The following is a 19087-nucleotide window of genomic DNA, read 5'->3' on the forward strand; positions in this document are numbered from 1 at the left end:
TTCAATTGTAATACATAAGCAAGAACAAACTATCTTTTTTTTAAGACTGTAGAGGTAGAAATGTAAAACAAATTAACATTAATCCAGTATGTATATTTAAGTAATGTTTTTTAATCACAAAATTTATCTTAATTTTAAAATTAAGCAATAAGTAAAATCAAAGAAAATTTATTTGGTTTTATCTATGTAGCTCCTGAACTACAGTTTAGTTGGTTGGTTGGTTGGTTGGTTTATTTTTTCATTTTGTTTTATACATATTGTAAGAAAGAATTTCTTCTCTGTGTAGCCCTGGCTTTCATTGAACTCATTATGCAAACCAGGCCACTTTTGAGCTCAGAGATAGGCATGCCTCTGCCTCTTGGGTGCTTGGAGTAAAGGCATGGAAGTTTTGTAATCACATCATCTATTGGAAAACATGAGAAACCTGAAGTATGTTGGTTCCTTTTCCTTTAACTGATTACTCTATTTAGGCCACAAACAGTATTTGGCAGTAAAGGTAAAATAATTACAGTTTGTTAGAACTTAATCCATATGGTAAGTAGAAAAACTGTCTTTAAGTGGCCTATAGAGAAAAGGCAAAATAGGATGGCATCTTCTTTTTCTTTTCTTTTCTTTTCTTTTCTTTTCTTTTCTTTTCTTTTCTTTTCTTTTCATTTCTTTTCATTTCTTTTCATTTCTTTTTTCCTCTTCTCTTCTCTTTTTCTTTTCTTTTCTATTTTTTATTTTTTAGATTAGAGGGATTTATTTGAAAGCAGTCCATGACCTTTAGCTCTTTACAAATGAAGTGGTTTTGTCTGGCTCCTGCTCCAGCTACAAGTCTGGATTTTTCAGCGTTTTGATTTAGGGCCATATTTATGAAGCAGCCTTTGGCCCTGCTGGCTTACTCTCTTGCTCTCACAGTGTCTCTTCGGGATCCTAAAGGCAAGGTCAGCTCACACTCGTGGGTTTCAGTCTCTGGGTTGTTACCTAGGCCACAGGAGTTCTTACTGCATCACAGTGGCCATTGTGCAAGGGCTCCTGTAGCTTGTATTCCTTGAAGTGGGGTTCTTTTCAGTGGTTGCTAGGATACATCTTCAGAATCTGCTCACCCTGTAAGCCCAGCTCTTGGAGGTGGAGGTTGGAAGATCAACAGCTCAAGATCATCATCAGCAATATATCCAGTTGGAGGCCATCCTGGGCTACAAGACACTTCTTAGACTAGTGTTTCAGTCTCTGGGAGCCCCCAGTGGTCCAAGTTAGTTGACTCTGCTGGTCTTTCTGTGGAGTCCCTAACCTCTTACTGACCTTCAATTCTTTACTCAACTCTCTCTTCTATAAGACTCCCTGAGCTTCATCTAATGTTTGAGTGTGGGTCTCTGCATCTGTTTCCATTGGCTGCTGTATGGAGCCTCTTAGTTATGCTAGGGTACTAGGCAAAGGCATCTTCTTTACAATCAGACAATTACTGAGACTCTCAGTTCTATTTGGTTCGAACACTTACAGCATTGGAATGAGCTATTTATCCTATATTGAGAATATTTTTCAACTCTTCTTTTTTTTTTCTCTCTCTAGGGAATGTGATAAGCACCATTTTCTAGTGTCTTTATACTTTCCACTGTGGGGGAAAACTCTTCAGAAAATCTTTAGTCTTTCTATATTTTGTTTCCCCTCACAAAGATTTTTATGTTGAAAGATAGAAAAACACCCTAGACAGTCTCCTGAAATATTGGTCTGTTTTCTCCTTGAAACTAGAATGCCAAACATATTGTAAATCCTTTGAGTCTCAAAAGAATTCTAATCTGAGCCTTGTGTCCTCAGGATATTTAAACTTTGATTTATTTCAGAGAAGAGTTAACACAGTTCTCTTATCATTTTCTCTACTATGCCTTCTGTTTATGATTGAGAAGGTCTTTACTAAGGGTTAGAATTGGGGACAGGAAAGTGGGAACCATGAAAGTGTAGTAAATGGCAGTAAATAATCTTTTGACAAGGACAGAAAGTAAGGGAAAGGTGAGAAAGAGGATGTTCTAATCTATTGTTTTCAAAGACAAGTAGATTTGAGTTGATTACCAATTCTGGATAGCTGTCACTTTTCAATCCAGAGAGTTCTTAGGTTTTTTTTTTTTAATTTTTAAATTTTTTTTATTGACAACCCATTATATAGAGATCAGTGAAACATAGTAACCATTGATATATATTTTAATAAAATTGTGATATTCAAGATAATATTTCTTTTGACATTTTCTATTTCCTTTTGATAACTTTTGATAATCCACATTTTCAATACAATTGAGCTTTGTGGTGATGATTTTGTTTAGAGAATATCTACCAAATAACAACCTTTGATAAATGATTTAACATAGCCATGGAATCTTTCTCACTCATAGAAAGTGTGCATCCAAATAATGGGTATTAGATCGAGGCCTTTGTAAATGTAAATATCAGTGACTCCAGTCTTGGTTTTCTGTGAATTAAATTTTATGTTTTATTTTACATTTGTATAAATATATAATGGTATCATATTAAAATGTTTGAATAAAATGAAAAACTCCTGTTTATAACTAACATTGCACTCTCAGATCACAGGGTAATAAGTGTTTTACTAAACTGTTAACTGCCAAAGTAATACATAGCTATAAAACTTTCAAGAAGAAAGCCAATTCATTTCAATCACGATATCACCTAAAACTGAAGTATTATATAAAAGCTAAACAATGCCAAATGGATTTGGCTGAGATCAAAAGCCAACCCTATTTCTTTTCTTTCATCTTCAGTGTTCCATTTCCTAGGAGTATGACCTTAGTCAAACATCTATTAAAGTTAGCTTTTGATCTCAACCCCCCTTTCGTTTTTTTTTAAGTCTATCTTTAAATTTTTCTTCTTGAGACAATCATTCTATTGTGTTTTAATGTTCCAGTAGTGTGTGAGTAAATAGGATTCTCTGATATATGTGATAGAAGACTGGTTAAATGGGACAATCATTTTTGTGTCAGAGACAAGAATCAAAGGAAGCATTCTTCAGATGCTATTAACTGTGGGGAAAATTCCCTGCAGGTCAGTGAAAACATGCTAACTGGTCATTTTGCTAGCTCTTTAGGTCTTTGAAGAAAATGCCTTGTAATTTGATAACATGTAGCTGCTCATTTGTAAAAGTAATTTTCTTCCCACCACTTAGAGCCACTCTGTGGTTTGTGAGGAGCAGATAGTTCTTTAAGCTTGTATATTAAAAAGCTGAAAATTTTGCTTAAAAACACTTTAATATATTTTAGAAAAATAATACATTTTATTGCTTGTGCCATTGAATAAATATGGCATAAAGCAATCTTCATGTTTGAATAAAAATACTAGAAAGATTACAACAAATGATAATTAATTGAATTTAAAAATAAATTGCATGTGTGCATTTGTAAGTACATTTTAGCCACTGTATGTCTACATGCTAAATACTGAGAACTTTATCTTCTTTTGGAGTACTTTGTTTTATAGACTAGTAATTTATTAATATTCTAACAATGCTATACCCTTGAAAAAGTATTCTAGATCCTTTTCAAAGCAAAAAAAAAAATAGTAACAATTAGTAAGTATTCAATAATAGTTGTCACAACCTTTGATTTCTGTGAGGTAAAGAAAGCATAAATGCAATCATAATAAAATTCAGAAGAGTAATAGATATCCATATATTTGTGTAGAGTACTCTATAAAAATGAAAGAATAAAATATTGTTTCAAGTTGTTAGAATAAAGCAAAATTTCAAGTTAAGATCTAAAGTGATACTTTAAAGATTGGTTAGATTAAAATTACATCTCAAGTTAAAAGTGACAAATGCACAGAAATAGGAAGATGAGTCCTAGCTAATGTGGGCAAAAGGGTTCATTCTATCTAGAGTAGTGAATGTGCGATAGAAATAAGTAGGAATTCTACATTAAAATGGGCACAGTAAGATTTCATGAGGTTATCAATACCACATTTTTAATTTAGAAAATCATTGCATAGAATGTTAGGAAGAGCTAGATACCTTTGAGGAATGTTAAAACATTTATTTGTGAGAATGTCACTAATTAAAGTATATAGCCTGTACTGAAGAAAAATTGGAGACTTAAAGATAATTCAGAAAGTTTTTTTTCCAATAGTCTGGTTGAAAAATAATATAGATATTTTAGAATAAAATGCCTCTTATATAGTCAGTGTGTTCTGTTTTACCCTTGTGTTAGTTGATTGTGAAGTAAAGGTACTTCTGATCAGCTTTGGAAAGATAATCAGTGTAGTTATTGGTAGCCACAACAATGGAAACTAAAAATCAAAATGTATCTTGTATGTAACTTTGTTGTTTTATGTACCCCTGTTAAAGTTCCTATATATTAGAATCAATTGCTGTAAAGCAGACAGAATGAAAAAAATATTTTAGAAAATATATTTGCATCATCTGTGACATATAACAGTTGTTTTAAAAATGTAAACTATAATTATGCATTAAAAATCTCAATAATAACTGGTTAAAAATCATAATTTGACAGAGCTATATATTTTTTATTACTGGCATCTTCAACAGAAGGAATGAAGCTATAACTCACTTTGAAATTATACATTTGACTTCAGACAGCCCATTATTTATGCCAACTGTTTGAAACTGTTACTATAATCTTTCTGGAAGCGCATTCTTTAAACAACATCAAAGACCCAACACAAAATGGCAAAAGGCACAAATCAAATGAAAGAAAAGAAACTAACAAAACAAAGTTTAATTATAATTCTTTCCACTAACATATGGGTTATGTATGTAAATGTATTGATGTGAAATAGTTTTAGAATTTGCAATCCACAAAAGACTGAATTCCTTATCTCAACTTCAAAACAGCATAGTATTTCTTACAGTGTATTAAGCCATTTCATCCTCATCTATGTCCCAGCTGTGTATTGTTTGATCATTTCTTGCTGTGGAAGTTTTGAGGTCAAATATATTATCACCAAAATGTTTGTAATTCTGACTGGAAAAATGGGGTTAAGAAAAGATGAATTTCTTTATGGCTTTTCTTTCACTTGATCGCTTTTTTTTCCCATTTTTTATTAGGTATTTAGCTCATTTACATTTCCAATGCTATACCAAAAGTCCCCCATACCCACCCACCCCCAATCCCCTACCCACCCACTCCACCTTTTTGGCCCTAGAGTTCCCCCGTACTGGGGCATATAAAGTTTGCGTGTCCAATGGGCCTCTCTTTCCAGTGATGGCCGACTAGGCCATCTTTTGATACATATGCAGCTAGAGTCAAGAGCTCCGGGGTACTGGTTAGTTCATAATATTGTTCCACCTAAGGGTTGCAGATCCCTTTAGCTCCTTGGGTACTTTCTCTAGCTCCTCCATTGGGAGCCCTGTGATCCATCCAATAGCTGACTGTGAGCATCCACTTCTGTGTTTGCTAGGCCCCGGCATAGTCTCACAAGAGACAGCTACATCTGGATCCTTTCGATAAAATCTTGCTAGTGTATGCAATGGTGTCAGCGTTTGGGTGCTGATTATGGGGTGGATTCCTGGATATGGCAATCACTAGATGGTCCATCCTTTCATCTCAGCTCCAAACTTTGTCTCTGTAACTCCTTCCATGGGTGTTTTGTTCCCAATTCTAAGGAGGGGCATAGTGTCCACACTTCAGTCTTCATTTTCCCTTAGCCACCTGAAGCTATTGGTCACAAGAAGAAAAACTGGTTTTTATCTCTTTCTGAATTTATTGTTAATAAGACTGACAGAATTGTGGGAAGCCAAAGAATGTGCCACATTATAAATCACCTAGTCATGTACTAACTGCACATAGTGTCCTTACTGCATGTGTATGTGTGAGTGTATGATTATGGTTCTTTGGTCTATTCTTTGGGCTAATCATAGTCTTTACACATATTTTTCTATTATTCTCAAGAAGAAATTCATGTCATTAGATACTTTGGGGCAACAAGGGAAGAGGTCAGTAATTTTTGCACCTTGTCATTATACTAGGGCACAAGAAATTGGTGGGTGCCTATAGTTCAAACACATACTATTGTTGCCCTAGTTGATGAGAATATTCTCCAGAAATTTTAGTAAAAAATAATCACTGTGCTTTCATATTTTTAGAGGCAATGACTCAGTGTCCCAAACCCCATCTATTCTAGAAATAATACTGCTCTGGTAATAGTAGTAACTCTAGTTAAAAGGTAATAAATAGGTGTTAGGGTGGTTTGGTACCTGGGCATGGGGGAACATCCCCCTTTTCAGAGGTGATCTGAAAGGGTGGTGTGGAGAAGGTTCATGTGAGAGGATGCTAGGAGGAGAGGGGGCTTCCTATTGAGATGTAAACTTAATAAATAAATTAATTAATGAAAAAAGAAAGAAAAGGGATGCTAATATGATACAGACTTCTAGGTCATCATAATAAAACGTCAAAGCAATTTTTTTTCTGGTCACAGAAACTCAGTGTAAAGTTTTAATACAAGAGTAGCATTATTAGTTTGTTATATTTAGCTGTTAAAGTAACTGAATGAGTTTCAAAGGTCCTCATGGATTCTAATTCATGTGGCAAAGTAAAATAGGCTTTAAAAGCTTCTCTTGTATCCATGAAAGACTCAAATACCAGATTAATATTTGTATTGTATCTGTTTGCTTTTCCATAGCACTCATGTGCAATTGATCATGTGGCTGTTTCTGGTATCTTCCTGTGCATCACTATATTATTTGATGTGGATATAGTTGACAAATCCATATTTATACTTTATCTATGTAATATATGTGTGCATGGCACATACTTACATTCTCCAAAATCTGTTTTTTTCTCTTTTAGTTAGAATATAAGTATTTAGAACACAAAGTGTTATAATGTTTAATGAAAATAGCAAAATATCAAAGTAGTTGTTTTTTGTTTTTTGGCTTTCAACATTTTTGAGAACAAATGTCACGAAGAGTGAAGACCCAACTACATGTTTGATTCTCTGGTACTTATCTGATATGTCTCAGGAAAGAGTGGTTCCTAAAAGATATTAGAGGAAGGAAGCCAATTGCCTTTCTGGAGTGTGGTGCATTACTGATTTTTCATATTTTCCTAGTAGCAGTTTGATACCCTTTGACAAACACAAATCACATTTGAATTATCTTTAGCTGCTACATGGTTAAAACTGCAGTTTAATTGTAGACAAGTTATATTTTGAATATGAGGGTAATTTCCCATTCATTTTGTTTCTATCAGGAAATAGACAGCTTTCCTCTTATTTTGCTTTCTAAATAAGAATGTATTTTACTTTAATTTGCTTTGGAAGGTAATCTTTATATTTAACAAAAGAAGAACTGATCTCCCAAAAATGAAGTAGATTGATGTGTATTTAGCCAGATGAATGGTGTGTAGACAATGAAATTTCACAGAAATTACCTCTGATTGTGAATGGTAATATAATAAAACATTTTATCTTAATATTATACCTGAAATAAAAATTGTTAAATGATATCCTAAACATTGTACTCCCTGAAATCTATATGGCAAAATACAGGTAAATAATTAAATATGCTTCTCTTTTGAGAACGATCTAGGCATGAGATGTATACGCATGCTTAATTTGAATTTGTCTAGGTCTTCTCTTTTCTTCCTTCATTTCCCTTGCTATGGCTAGTTTGCCCTCTTCCACTTGTCCCTGGAAGTCATAACTGCTACAAACAAACACTTGATTATGCAAATGTATTCATTATTTGAATTAATGACTGTTATTATTGTTCTTTACATGCAAAAATATCAGTAAATGAATTAGTCAAGTATGTTTGCTTTCAGCTTTCTTCCGATAATGTTATCTTTTTCTAGCAAGTTTATCCTTATAAAATGTTTCAGGGTCATATAACTGATTGCTTTGTTGTTATAATCCAGTACACTGCCAGTATATATTAATTTCAGTTTAAACATTAGATGTAAAACATAAATACCCTTAAGCAATTTTCAAAAAGCCAAGATTTGTACTTAGTATCAATGCTAATGATCCTTTGTTTCTATTTTATTGTTATTAGTATTTGATTATAGGTGATTGCTGATGGAACCAAATACACCTTTTATTCTTTTAAATATACAGTTTACCCATTTTAAATTATTCATACCAGTGTATTAAGTGTATTCAAACAGTTGTGCAGTCATTAAACAGAAACATTGGAGACATTCCCATGTTGTCTTTATATAAGAACCAAGCTAATTTTCTCTGTTTGCTTCCTAATTTTGCATTAATACTGAAGTTAGCATTCTAATTTGTTTTGGAAAGTTCTTCAAATATATATGTCTCTGTTTGTGTCTATAATAACGAATTTAAGCCCTGACTAATAGGAAATGTAAGTGTGTTACCAGGTATGCTTGTCCCTTTGAAGCAAGGCTGCAATGACCATTTGGAGATCTGTTCAGGAGTGTGAAGTTACTGTGTTACTGTTTTGGGTTTCTCAGCATTACAGGTTGTTTTTCAGTTTTTCTAAGCTAATTCTTTTTTTTAATAGTTATTTTCTTCATTTACATTTCAAATGCTAATTCTTAGAACCAGTTATTCACATTCCAATGACATAAATTGCAAGAGTTTTGTCATATCTACTCTCTATATAACGTACATTCTCAAACAGACTTACAATGGATCTACTAGAACTAGAACTTACAGTAAAAAGGTCATAAACCTATGGAGATTGCGACAGTAAGGTTATCAGAAATGATCTTTATGTGACTTGTAACACCATGGAAGAATGTTCAAATGAATTACCTTAGAATTTGTATAACATAATAGAAAGTATTCTATCTACTGTTCATAAGTCAATATTTATCATTTTTTTCTTAAAATATCCTTTGGTGTTATGAGCAAAGTAATTGACAACTTTTTTGTGATTAATTATAGATAGCTGGAATGTTTTCCATTTAAAATTATATCAGAACTTACAAGTGTAAATGATTATTATTCAAAGAAACATTCAAATGCAAAAAACAAAAGTACCCAAGAAGTTGAATTTGCATCCAAGTCAGAAGCCTCATTATACCTTTCTCAAATTAGTCTCCTTATAGTGTTATTATATTTAGAGCAGTTGTATTCTATGTTTAAGGTGATAAGCATTGCATCTAAAACACTGAATATCTGCAGTAAGAAACAGAGAAACTAAAAATAGCAGCTAGCAGTAGATATGCTGTGGGACTTGAGAGGCTGAGGCAAGAAGATTGCTGTAAAGGGAATTTAGCCTAGATTATAGGATGAAACCCTGTGTCAAAAGCCCCACAAAAAGTAAAGGAAGCAAAGAAGATACATGTCTTAATTGTCATTTTTCTCTCTGGCTCAATTCTGAAATTAAAATTCACTGTCTTATATATCTTCCAAGCTTTTCATTTTAAAAAGCAAGTTAAATATTAACATAAACTGATTGCATCCAGTTTTAATATCTAGCATACCTGGATGTAAACCCAAACTGAGATACTAGTTACTCTTTAAGATTCCAGGATTCAGGATCTGTGCCTCATTTTCCTCATTTGATCAATGTCAACTGTAAGGTTATTATGCATATAAAGTTAAAAAGTAGAAACCATTTAAACAAGTACCTGTTTCAGTAATGCCATACACAGTTTTCTCTTATGTACCTAGTATGGGCGAGTTTGGTCTTTGGATAACTTTATTTCCTTTCCAACCCTCCCCACTTTTGGAAAAAAGGAATAATACAATTTGTGTTGTAGAATTAATATTTATTTGTTTATAATAATTATTATTTTTAAATTTATTTTTATTAGGTATTTTCTTCATTTACATTTCCAATGCTATCCCAAAAGTCCCCCATACCCTCCCCCCCCCAATCCCCTACCCACCCACTCCCACTTCTTGGCCCTGGCGTTCCCCTGTACTGGGGCATATAAAGTTTGCAAGACCAATGGGCCTCTCTTCCTAATGATAGCCGACTAGGCCAAACACAGCTTATAAATGTTGTTTAAAAAAATAGTCTTGCTATGTTGTTACTTTCTTACTTATAATTATTGAGGAGCAGATGAAATGGTATTTGAGAAGATTTTTAGTTTTTTTAGATTGTTCAATGCCTATTACTTTGTTTAGACAAATCTGTATAAGAGAAATACATAGTTGCTTAGCAACTGAAAATTTTGTTAGGCACATAAAGCCACAGTAATTTGTTCAAAATTTCAGCCAGCCTTGTAAGTTGTGTTTTGGTTGCACTCTAAAATGCTTTGCCAATGGTTAATTGTCATTTCCCTCTCTGGCTCCATTCTGACATCAAAATTCACAGTCGTATTGTACATCTTCCAATCTCTCAATTACAAAGGTTAAGTTAAATATTAACATAGACTGATTTTATCCACTCTTAATATCTATCTTCAACTCACCTAAGTCTACAATAAAGTTTCTTTGTGTGTGTGTGTTTGATATCTAGTGACTATACTATTTCATGGCTAAATCTAAGATCTATCTGATATTGAGCGAACATGTAGTTTGTCAAGCTTTCCCTCATTCAAAAAATCTGCATTATTTTTTAATATTTTGTTTATTACTCCATGGTGATCAGAAGAGTCACTGTAATGTTGATTTATATTTCCTTATCAATGCCTTCTTTCCACTGTCATTATTGGCCGTTTTATTTAGTTACTTGCCTATACTTATTTTTACCATTTTTGACAATTTCATACATGAGTATTATACTTGCATCATTTTCACACTTCCCTCTCCCTACTCTAATTTGTTTCTTGTACCTACACTCTGAATTTCATGAATTTCATATATATATGTAGTTTTTATAATTAATTATTTTTTATTTACATCCCAAATGTTATCCATCCTTCTGGTCCCCGCTCTCAGAATTTTTCACCACATCTCCCATTCTCTTTGCCTCTGAGAGGGTGCTGCATCCTCAGCATCTCCCTTCCCTGGGACACCCAGTCTGTACAGGATTAGGCACATACTCTCACATTGATACCAGGCAAGGCAGTTTTCTGCTACACATATGCCTCGGGCCTTGGACCAGCCTATTTATGCTCTTTGGTTGGTGACTTAGTCACTGGGAACATGCAGGAGTCCAGATTAGTTGATACTGTTTGTCTCCCTATGGGGTTGCCATCATCTTCAGTTTCTTCAGTTCTTCCCTTAACTTTTCCTTAGGGATCCCTAACCTTAGTCCAATGGTTGGCTGTATCTGCATCTGTCCCAGTCAGTTGCTGGTAGAGCTTCTCAGAAGCCAGCATGCTAGGCACCTTTCTGCAAGCACAACATAGCATGGTTTGGTGCCTGCCCATGGGATGGATCTCAAGTAGGGTTGATCACTAGTAGGCCATCCCTTCAGTCTCTGATCCATTTTTGTCCCTGTATTTCTTTTAGACAGGAACAATTCTGGGTCAAATTTATATAAATACGTACATATACTTAGGCTTTGCCACTTGAGATTATATAATCTGTCATAGGACCCTTACTAGTGAAGTGTTATTCCTTTCTGTAGATTGCCATCTAAGTTTGAGGCTTTGTGAATTTTTCTCTATTCACATTTTCAGGTCAAGTATCGTTATTGTTCAGGTCTGTTTTAGGCAAGCATATTGAGATTTCTTGGGTACAGCTTTCCCTGTAATGCAAACATATACTATTTTGTAGTAGAGGACCAGTCCTCCTGGCTCTTATTCTATCTCCTCTTCTATTATACTCCCTGAACATTAAGATTAGGCATTGTATTGTAAGTATATCAAGTTGGTTTGGGCAACTCATAGTCAATTGATTTTTGTTAGTTTTTTTTTGTATTTATATTTTATCAGTTTTACATTTCTGTAATTGCTTCTAATTTTCAATTCTTACAGGTTTCCATTTATTGCATTCTGATGTTTTAAGGTAAAAGTGGTAGATTCTTTTTAGTATTTTTGTGTTTTTTTTGTGGGCTTTTTTGCATAGAGTTCAGAGAATTACCATCTTGTAACAAAGAACCTGAATACTATATCTATCTAGAAGATTTACATTTTCATAACTGACTTATAGGGAATTTCAAAGGTGTTTTAGTACATCATACTTGACCAAAAGCAACTTTAATTGCAAAGAACAAATAAGTCATTGCATGGTACTTGAAAGGTAGATTGAAATTATATGAACTGTTTTACATTTGGGAGGTATATTATTGGCAGAAAAGCTTTCAAAGTGTTATGAAGTGATGGTCACACTATAAACAACTAGGAAACTAAAATTTTCTTCCTTCTTTTCAAGTCACATCAAGAATCTATCGTAATTATCTTTTTTGGTAGTTTTGCCCTTATAATTTTAAAATCATTTTTCATAAAACATATTTTGATAAAGTTCTTTTCTTACCCAATTCCTCTTAGAACTCCCCCACATCCCTAATCACCCAAACTCGAGCTTTCTATCTCACAGCAAAACATAAATACATTTTCTCCTTCTTAATTTTGTTACAAGTTATAGATAACCTTATATTAATCTTGTAGTTTAATGGCTATAATTATAATATATTTGTAAATTTAATATTCTTTTCTAATGAAAAATATTGGGAGGAAAGTTTTCTGTAGGTATGTACATGGATAATAATAATGATAATGATTAATACAAACTACATGGGGTTTTCACAAAAGCATATAATAGAAAGAAAATGGTCAATGGATTAATTGTTTTATAAGGTCATTCTGAGAAAATTTAGTCTAGCTTTTTTCTGTATATATATTGATAACTGAAAGCACAGCAAAACTATATAATACAAATACCCCCAATAATCTGTTCAGTGACTGAGATGACAAAAATCCATTTTGGAGTTATTTGAGTTAAACAAGAATCAAGAACAGAGGATTAGTTGTTGAACCCTTGAAATAAGCAGGAGGCAAGAAAACTTCTGTACTACTTACTGGCCAGCTCCAAACTTAATACAAGTTCCATTCTGGGTTTCAGAGATCCTCATTTATAAAACCGGAATGCTAATTTAAGTATTTATGTAACTTCTTCCTCTGAAGACGATTCCTAGATTCTTTAATCCTAATATAGCATCACATGTACTTAATAGGATTATAGAGTTTAGAATATTCTTATGTTGAACTTAGGTTAAGTGGAAAGTGTAGAAAAATATACAACGGGGCAGTAATACCCTCCTCAATAGCATGTGTTTGAAAAAAACTGGGTATCTACAAGCAGAAATGGGAGACTGAGCTGTTGTCCAAATGAATTAAAAACTTAAACTATGTGATAAGAAATCGCACAACTTCCTGAACAAAGTACAGAAAAAGCTCTTGACACTTGCTGTGGAAGTGATTCCTTGGAGATGACACAAAATAGGTGATCAGGGGGAGAGGAGACAGGGGATTTTCGGAGGGTAAACTAGGAAGGGGGATAACATTTGAAAAGTACAAAAAGAAAATATCTAAAAAAAGTAAGATCAGCATACACACAAAATATAGACATGTGAAAAGCTCCTGAGCAGCAATTCCTTGTTGAAATAAAATAAAACAAAACAAACCTAATGAAATGAAAAAAAAAATTTCTGACCACTTATCCAAGAAAAAAGTTAATATTCTAACATATGCACAGAAGATTTAAAGCTCAATAACACTAAGAACAATGTCATCAACAACATAAATATATACTAGTTGTTACATGTAGGAAAATCAGAATCAGAACTACAAATCAATATTTTATTTCTCTTTTAAATGCACCATTCATGATAGCCAAAATATAACTTACATTTCTATGAACAGATGTGTACATTACGAACTTATTCATGTCGGGGGGTGGTGGTGCATGCCTTTAATCCCAGTACTTGGGAGGCAGAGGCAGGCAGATTTCTGAGTTTGAGGCCAGCCTGGTCTACAAAGTGAGTTTCAGGACAGCCAGGGCTATACAGAGAAACCCTGTCTCGAAAAACCAAAATAAAAAAAGAAAGAAAGAAAGAAAGAAAGAAAGGAAGGAAGGAAGGAAGGAAGGAAGGAAGGAAGAAAGAAAGAAAGAAAGAAAGAAAGAAAGAAAGAAAGAAAGAAAGAAAGAAATTATTCATTATCAATAGTATATCAATAGTATATACAGTGGAATATTTCTAAACTTAAAAATAGATTTTGTTATTTATTATTACTTGTGACATATAGATGAACATCAAGGTTATTATTGTAAGGGAGATAACCTAGACAGAAAAATCCATGGAATGTGTTATATAATGAATATAAAATTCTCAGAGTTGTAGATGCAAAGTGAATTTGCATGTAGGTTTGACAGTGCAGGGATCAGGAAAATACTAGTTAAAGGGTCTAACATAGGATGATCAAAGGTGTGCATATTTAAGATTTTGTTTCTCCTTGTGCATCTCCTCATGGATCCTCCACAATGATTCAATCCTGTTCATTCTTATTTTTTTCTTTTTCTTTATTTATTAGATATTTTCTTCATTTACATTTCAAATGCTATCCCAAAAGTCCCCTATACCCTCCCCCTGCTCTGCTCCCCTACCCACCCACTCCCACTTCTTGGCCCTGGCATTCCCCTGTACTGGGGCATATAAAGTTTGCAATACCAAGGGGTCTCTCTTCCCAATGATGGCTTACTAGGCCATCTTCTGATACATATGCAGCTAGAGACATGAGTTCTGGGGATACTGGTTAGTTCATATTGTTGTTCCACATATAGGGTTGCAGTTCCCTTTAGCTCCTTGGGTACTTTCTCTAGCTCCTCCATTGGGGGCCCTGTGTCTGTTCATTCTTTTTCTCTCTCTTTAGAAAACAAACAGTAAATCAAAAAGCAAACAAATGAATAAAAAAATTAAAAAAAAAGAAAATTCATGAGAAACACAGAGGGACACACAAATGAACAGAAACAAATTCCATCAAAACACAAAATCAGAAAACATAATATATAGAAAAACAAGCAGTAGGATTAAAATGTCCAGACCTCCTTGGAGAAAACTAATCTTTCTTTTGCAAGAGTTTTCAAGTGGAGATAGCTTTTTTGTTAAAGAAGGGGAATCCTTTCTGATTCATATGGACATTGTGCATGCTGCCCTTGTCTCTGTGAGTCCATATGTACCTCAGTCCTGCTGTGTCTAGAAGACCTTATTTCCTTCTTATCTTCCATCCCCACTGGTTCTTACAATACGTCTATCTCTCTTCCATAGAATTTCCCAAAACCTAACATGTGGGATTTGATGGACACATTTTGTTTAGAACCAAGAATTCCCACGTTGGGAGTGCAGGTTTTATTTTGGCTATTCTTATCCTAGCCTGTGCCCCAGAATTTACACTGCAGGAATCTTCATAAAGGATATTTATGACACAGATTTTAGTAATGGTTTAATTTATGTGTTTTTACCTACAAAGACATCATGTTATACACTATATAAGTGTAGCTTTTTATATGTACTTTGTTCTTTAATGAAACATGAAAGGAAGTAGATAGCAAATTAAATATTTTAAAAATATAATTACAAAGGATAAGGGTATAGACTGTTGTATATGCCGCATGCTATCATATAGTCTGTAGTCAGAGTAACTACAGTCTTTCTGTTTACTCTACTGTGCAGAGACATAGAGTGTGTTATGCAGAGGTCCCAATTATGACTGAGCATTCCAAAGAAACTTATTATCTGCACTTTGACAATTAATAAGTCTCTACATTCATTGTCATCCACTACATAAAGAAGCTTTTTGGATGAGGAATGAAAGCTACACTACTCTATGGTCATAGTGGTATATACTTAGAAACACTTGAATAATAATATATCAATTTAATATAATAATAGTAGTTGATCCTCCCCCTAAGATCTTCGAGCTTTCTTATCAGGTCTTCTTGGTTAGATTTACATCACCAGATAGTATTTTCCTCTTTAAGGGAGTGTCATAAATTTATTCAGACATCATTTTTTACCATCATAACAGTTATTTCACCTTTGTGTTTGTGGCTATATTCTTGCTAGACTGATTGATATTGTAGCCCTCAGGGTTCACAACTGGGTAAGAGTGTTGATTACTGTTTCCCTCATCAAGCTACATTGCAACTTCTGGCACTATGGAAGCTTGCCAAACGTGATAAAGCTTCTAGATCAGAAATAGCTCGATTTAATTTCCCATGTAGTGCTTTCAGCCATGGGGTCTTACTCTCAACTTTTGTTAGGAGAACAGGAACTATGAACACAACCAGTATTTTTAGGGATCTTTAAGTCTTCCAACCTAGCAGATTGATGGGACATATAACACTTCTGGCATTGAACTTTTTATTTGAAGGGACTCAAAGTTCATATGATGCAAAAGGTAAGCAGTAGTGGGGTAAAACAATATTTTGTTGATATGACTGTTATATTTATGGACTCACAGCAGCTGTGGTTGTCTACATAATGCCTGCACAAAATTAAGTCAGTTAGAATTCAAGCATAGATATGGAAGGGACTCAAGTGCTTACAATCCTAACTGAGGAGTTATTGATAATTAATGGGTACCATATATAAGAGTTGGTTTTTAGAGATGTGCCTTCTGGTAGGCAGACCATGCTTCAGTTGATGTACCTATAGCTATTCATAATACACCCATTATGAATAGCTCACTAATATGGCTGCCTTAATAAGACCTAAGCAATAAAAATACCAATAGACATGTTATCAGGAAACATACATGCAATGTGAAAGGGGCAAATCTCCTGATTTACCACCTGTAGATAAAGAGCTACACACAACTAAGGACTGTTGAGAAATGAGTAGCACTAAATAAATTTAGATGACTATGAAATAAATTTGGAGGGAAAATTTTGGAGAGAGGATTTGGAAGGAGTCAGAAGGAACTAATGAGATTGCATGAAATTGTCAATGAATTTAAAATGTTATAAATGTTAAAAATTACCATGACCAAATATTGGTCTGATAATGAAACAGGCACGTAAGAATAGAGGTTATAGAAGTAAATGTTCAAATATAAGTAAGTGTAATATATATGCATTTCCTTGAAACATGGGTATGTCTTCCATTCTAATTATATTTCAGTCCCTTAAATATAAATATTTTTCATTTTGTATTTTAATATAATTTTTATTTTTAAATTAGATATAATTACATTATTTTGTCCCTTCCCTTTCCTTTCTCTAACCTCTTCCATGTAACCTATTCTCTCTCCTTTCAAATCCATTTCTTCTTTTAGAAATGCTTATTATTGCATATATATATAAATACATCAATTTAGAAATATAGAAAATTGACTCCATTCAGTGTTACTAGTGAGCATATAATTTCAATGATTACCATTTGGTTTAGATATTCAGTTGAGGATTTTCATCCCTGCAGATGACTAAACCACATTCTCTCAGCAGTTTAGAGGTGGGAGCTCATGAAATTGACTCTTCCATGACAACATTTGTTATTGGTACTGTTCAGGTCTCATGACAGCCATATTCTTGAGCTATCATAGGTGTTTGTTGGAGACAAAGTCACATCTGATTTTCTGGTCTCAGAAAATTATTTTCCACTATGTACCTTGAGCATTAGATATGGGTGTTATACTATAAATGTATCCAGTGAGTCTGGGTACTACGCCTGAGATCAATTGTTCTCTGCATATTGATCAATTTTGTGGACTCTGTGAAGGTTTCTCTTCTGCATACAAAAGCATTCTTTGATGAAGAACTAGTGCCTCTCTTATCTATGGGTAGAAGGATAAGAATTTAAAATGCAGTTAGGACCTATGATAGCTTACTAAAATGGTAAAATGATCTTCTATAAGATCCAAAATATCAGAATCCCTGGAAACTTTGATAAACTCCAGTATCAGGTATGATTTTCATCCTGTTGAGTAGGTTTTAAGTCTAATTTATGTTGTTTACTAAACAGGTATAACTAACAATATTATGCTTGTAGGAATATCTTGCCAAGAAGATCATTATTGGGGTTCATAGGCTTCACAAATTGGCAAGATCTCTTGTTAGCAGTATAGTTAGTATTATGTGGTATTATCAAAGCTAATCCTCAAAAAGAAGGCTTTCAGGATAGATGCAGTTCAAATTCTCTGAGTCCTATGTCTAAAATGCATAGTATCTTTGATAATAGGAACTTCAACCTTTAGGATCAACCAAAGGCAATGAGAATAGCATGTATTGATTTTGGAATCTCTTGAATTCTCCTAACAACTTAAAATGGATTTTGTCATGCCTAGCAACAGGGTTCTTGTTAGTGATATGACAGTGTGTGTGTGTGTGTGTGTGGGGGGGTGTGTTTATGTTTATCCCATGTGTAAATGTGTAATGTTACATAAAACTAATATGATTCTTTACGGCTTTTTCAATCACACTCAGTATTTTTCTCTCTTCCACCCCCTCCTTCTTTATGGTAGTTGCCTCAACTAAAGCCTCAACCCCCATTTTTTTTTCAATTCTACCTTCATATTGCTTGTATCTTGCCACTGCCCTCTCTACCTCTCTAGTGCTTCCCCTCCTATAGTCCTTTTTTAAATTTACTTATCTCTCCTCCATCCCACATCCCGACTTCAGAGGGTGGACCCAACATTGAATATATCCATTCATCCTGACACATCAAATCACTGACAGATTAGGTGTATCCTCTTTCACTGAGGCCCGAGTAGGAAGCCATGGAGACTGAGCTGCACATCTGCTACATATGTGCTAGAGCCTCATTGCAGACCATGAATGTTCTTTGGTTGGTGTCTCAATCTCTGAGAGTTCTTAAGTGTCCAGGTTAGTTGACTATGTTGGTCTTCCTGTGGGGTTTCCTCCCCCTTTAGGGACTATAATCTTTCCCTCAACTCCTCCATAAGTGTTCCAACCTCCAGTCTAATATTTGCCTGTGGTTATCTGCATTTATTTCAGTCAGCTGCTGCATGGAGCCTCTCAGAGGACAGTTATGCCACCTGTCTGCTAGCATAACAGAGTATAATTAATAATGTCAGGGAATTGGCCATGGGATAGATTTCCAGGTTAGGTTGGTTATTGTTTGGCCTTTCCTTCAGTCTCTGCTCCATCCCTGCATTTCTTAGAGACAGGAAAAATTTTGGGTTGAAAGATTTGTGGGTGCATTATTGTCCGTATCTCTCCACTTTAGGCCCTGCCCTGGCTACAGGGGTGACCTCTTCAGGTTCCATGACCCCAATGTTTGGCATCTTGGCTATAGTCACTCACATTAACCTGGAAACCTCCAGTA

At 34.2% G+C, this 19087-nt stretch overlaps 1 protein-coding gene across 20 annotated transcripts in view; it reads left to right on the forward strand.

The window, feature by feature from the left end:
• Dach2 (dachshund family transcription factor 2) overlaps window positions 1-19087 on the forward strand; it is a 538891-nt gene that overhangs the window by 322899 nt on the left and 196905 nt on the right. The window lies entirely within an intron of this gene.

This window comes from Mus musculus, chromosome X (assembly GCF_000001635.26).
Source record: "Mus musculus strain C57BL/6J chromosome X, GRCm38.p6 C57BL/6J".
In the NCBI taxonomy this organism is placed as follows: domain Eukaryota; kingdom Metazoa; phylum Chordata; class Mammalia; order Rodentia; family Muridae; genus Mus; species Mus musculus.